Below are 4,432 nucleotides of genomic sequence, written 5' to 3'. Positions count from 1 at the left end.
CACAACGACGCCACTGTGGACATCTCCAGGACGGCCGCCGCCTGGCAGCCATCGTGCCCGAGTCGCACCCCTCCATGGCCGTCTGTGAGTGCGCTGGGGCCCGTCCGTGACCGTGTGGGCGTGCTGTAGTCCCTAAGTGTACCAAAACCCCTCTATGTCCATCTGTTGCGTGTACTGTGACCGTTCGTGACCATCGGAGAGTGTGCTGTGGTCTCCGACTATCTATGAGTGAACCGTGACCTGTCTATGACCATCTGTGAGTGTACCGCGGTCCCTCCGTGGCCGTCTGAGTGTGTACTGTGACTCTACACGGCTGTGTGTGAGCGCTCGGTGGCCTCTCAGTGGCCATCTCGGTGCGTCGTGACCTCCTCATGGCCGTCGCATGGGCGTACCACCACCCCTCCCATGGCTCAGCTGAAGAATTCATAACGCCAAAACCAAGGAGCTGAGGCGTGTTATGTTCGCAGTAGTGTTCTCCGCGGGTCCGGTGCCGCCCTGGAGTCGGTGTGTGACGGGCTGCTGTGTTGGGCTGTCGCCAGGTGTGTACAGCCTGGAGGCGGGCCAGCTGGGCCGGCTGCTGAGCCGCGTATCGCTCAGCAGCAACACCATCTCGGTCAGCCTGTCTCCGCGTGGGCGTCACCTGGTGGTGGGTCTGCCTGCCCGCCGCGCCGTCACGCTGCCCGCCGAGACCCAGGTAAGACCGCATGGTATGCGCCCTACCGTCACACTGCCCGCCGAGACCCAGGTTAGACCGCGTGTCACACGCCCTACCGTCACATTGTCCGCCGAGACCTAGGCGAGACCGCATGGTATACACACCCTACCGTCACACTGTCCGCCGAGACCCAGGTGAGACCGCATGGTATACGCACCATACCGTCATACTGCTCGCCGAAGCCCAGGTTAGACGCTGTGTCAGATGCCCTACCGTCACACTGCCCCAGACCCAGGTGAGACCGCATGGTATACGCACCCTACCGTCATACTGCCCGCCGAGACCCAGGTGAGACCGCGTGGTATACGCACCCTGCCGTCACACTGTCCGCCGGGACCCAGGTTAGACCCTCGTGTCACCGCTCTACCCGCCCGCCGAAGCACAGGTGAGACTAGGCGCGAGAAGGTGCAGTGGCGCGCATGGACAACTTCTGCCAGGAGGTTAGTTGCGTTCTCATCCTTGTTCCGGGGATCGAGTGCGTCACATCTCACGCCGTACTATAGCAACTGTTTGTTAAGCGCTATGTCTTTTGCAAATGGTATCAAATAGATTTCCTTCCTAATGTTGACTGCGTCCTAGATCGTTATGGATATGCGGCGCCGTGCATGAGTGGACGCGCCGCGGCGGCGTGCGAGCCTCGCACGCTCAGGGTGTCTCCGCCGCAGCTGATGGCGCAGATCTACCGGCTGGACGACAGCAGCGACCAGCTGGCGCTCCATCAAGGGACCTGGCAGTTGCAACAGCGGCGAGATGCTGAGGTGAGTCGACGGCCGCTGCTCGGTCGCAGCGGTCGCTCCACTGGCGGCCGCCGCAGTTTGGTGGACCTAGGCCTAGCGGGACGCAGATGATTTGTCGTGATGTGGTCGTTAGTTCTGTTCAAGGGGTGCATTTATCGTTTGAATGTGGTCGGTGGCGAAGAGGTACCGCAGCTCGGTGACGTTCTCATGATGGAAACGTTCTGGTTTTGAAATTAGCTTAGCTGGCAACGACTCTTGTTCGTCTGACTCAGCCATTGTGAAAGCCCACTATACTAGCGACTAATTCACGGACATGGATTGTGAAACAGCAACTTAAGACTGACAAATTAAGCGTGACCTCCCAGCTGATGACGTCAGCGCAGTCTACCAACAACAAAAAGAAATGCCAAGTCATTGTCGCCTCACGGCCATCATAACGTAGCGGCAGGCTCGTTGGGGGCGGCGGGCTCCTCTGCCCCGAGGCGGCGGACGTCTGCCGCGCCGCCCGTGTCGCTCGGCTCGTCTCCCCGTGGCTGGCGTGACCGGGACGGTGACTGGAGCGGGCGTCTGACCGCGCCGCCTCCGCCCGCAGCCGCAACGTGTCGATCAACTGCATCCGGTGGCTGCCGACGCCCCGGCGCCGGCCTCGTGTACGGCACCAACCGCGGCAAGCTGGTCATAGCTCAAATAGCGCCGGCGCCGACGGCCGCGCGCCCCGGGCGCCCTGCGGAGGAGCGCCGCCGAGCGCGGCGTCGCCGGCGGCGGCAGCCAGGGGCGACACAGCGCCGCGGCGGCCGGCGGGCCGGGAGTCGCGGCGGCGGTGAGCGGCGCGGCGCGGCGGCGGCGCCGGTGCCGTCGCCACGCGCCGAGGCGCGCCTGTCAGCTGTTCAGGGACGACGGGCATTGGGGACGCCTCATCTGAACGCAGACGACCTTTTCACGGTGATATAGGCTTTTTAGACGTGACGCTGTTGTTGACGGGGCCATGTGTTGAGTCGTGCCGCCGGCTGGCGTGGCGGGAAGGCCCAGCTAGACGCTCTGGCTCGGAGTGTCGGACGTTTTTCGTTGGCGCTCTATGTACGTGGCCGCGGCGCGTATGCGAGGTTGTTCGCGGATATCTCTTTGCACTCCCGCGTGCGGAGCGAGCGGACGTTTTAGGTAGTCAAACGCATGAGTTGATGACAGTTGCGATGGTATATCTGCTTTGTTGTAAGCTTTTTTGGTAAGCCACAGCTCTTTCCATGATCCGCTGAACACCGCATTATGTACTGACGGCGGTGCTGCTATGGCGCTCTCTGGCAGATTTTGTATCTTGTCGCTTTACGTTGATTCGAAAAGGTGGCAGTTGGACCGTTAATCGTAAGTGGGGAAGAGGAGACAAAATTGTTAGTTCCACTGACTTGGCTGTGATACACGTGACCACAGTGCGCTGTTGGACAATGCCGGCGTCGGCAGGCGCGCCCGGGCACCGCGGGGGACGGGCCGGAGCTGCGCCGGCCTGCCGGTGCGCCGCCCTCCCTCCTCTGGTGTCATATCCTGCTGGTCAGCCCGCGCGGGGCGGGGCCCGCCGCCGCTGAGGGCGTGTTTGTGTGCCGATGCTGGTGAGTGGTGGGTGCCAGTCGAACGCGTGTAAATACAGCCTCCAGAGCAGACCGACCGCCGGCTGTTTGAAGTCGACCCGCGGCAGACGCTGTGGCTGAGGTTATAGTGCTGGAGTGGTGACCGCAAAGTTGTGGGTTCCAGACTAAGTGCCGGCTGTTCTTGTCGGTTTACGCGCGGAGATCGGCGGAGAGACGCTGCCTACAAAATGAGATGTTCCTGGGCGAAATGAGCCCGTGAAAAATTTCTAAAGCGCATTTTGGTGAAACGTATTTTGGGTACCGTTTAATTTTACTTCATGCTCCCGATTAGGAAAGTCATTATTGTTCGACAATGGACATGTCTGGCATAAGGAAGAATGGCTCGGAGCTCATGGTGTTTCGGCATTTTAGAGTTTTGACAATGCAGCCAACGTTTGCTTGATGGCGTTTAACCAGTACCTCCATGCGTATCAAAGTTGGATAAGTCTTAAGAACTTTAATTCAATGAATTTTTCTCTCTTCTTCCCATTCTTCTCTGGGCCGCCGTGATGCTAAAAATGCATGGTTGATGCCAACGAGACATCCATACATAGGATGTTAACGGGACATCCATGCCAACGGGACATTCGTGCATAGGAGTTGCCAGTACGCACGCACAGCACTTATGTTCTATTGCCCTATTTCCACCCGGCTAGCGTTCGTGCGCTTGTACCGGGGCGGAATAACGGAACGATGTTGTTTTTAAACACCACTGAAATGAATCAAAGAAATACAGATGTGTGTTCCTTGCTTGGAGCTGGCATACCGTCCTGTTAGAACACCGGAGTGGGCTCGCTACGTCTGTTTAGCGGAACGGACTCCGGGGAGCCCTCCACACGGGCAAACCGAACGTTGCGATGGAAAGGGCGGGAAGCATGCGCCTGGTACCGTGCGCTGCGACGTTCCAGTCGTCTGGATCCGAGGCGGGAAGTTTGACCCACCGAGATATACTCAGGATCGTACCCAAGACATGAATTCACGACCGCTGACTAGCATACGTGGCAGGTGTGAACCCAAGTTCGGCAGGCCTAGAGGTCGGGTCCCAACTCACGGTCTTTTGGGATTGTTACTCGAGCAAATGGATTTACTTTGCAGCCAAATCAGACCCCCACTCATGCTTGTCATTTTAAAAAACAGATGACTCAGGCTCGAACGGGCTGAGACCGAAATCGGGCGTGAATCAGAATTAGCCTAAATGATTATGGGATTCTGCAAGCATGCAGCTCGCGCCCGGGCTTGGTCTTGAATTGAAATGGAACTACATGCTGCTAGGCCTGCGTCCGATTAAAACTGATTCGATGAAAGATTAATGAATCACATCATTTTTAGCGAGTCGTAAGTAAGTTCACTCTTTGTCTATA

General features: G+C 58.4%; 1 pseudogene; it reads left to right on the top strand.

The window, feature by feature from the left end:
* The first annotated feature begins 31 nt into the window (after window positions 1–31).
* On the top strand, window positions 32–3,160 carry LOC119110095 (activating molecule in BECN1-regulated autophagy protein 1-like; annotated as a pseudogene).
* The last annotated feature ends 1,272 nt before the right edge of the window (window positions 3,161–4,432 follow it).

Source organism: Pollicipes pollicipes, unplaced genomic scaffold, assembly GCF_011947565.3.
Source record: "Pollicipes pollicipes isolate AB1234 unplaced genomic scaffold, Ppol_2.1 Scaffold_7231;HRSCAF=8579_pilon_pilon_pilon, whole genome shotgun sequence".
In the NCBI taxonomy this organism is placed as follows: domain Eukaryota; kingdom Metazoa; phylum Arthropoda; class Thecostraca; order Pollicipedomorpha; family Pollicipedidae; genus Pollicipes; species Pollicipes pollicipes.
Note: the sequence above shows the minus strand (reverse complement) of the source record. Positions and strands in the feature narration are given on the sequence as shown.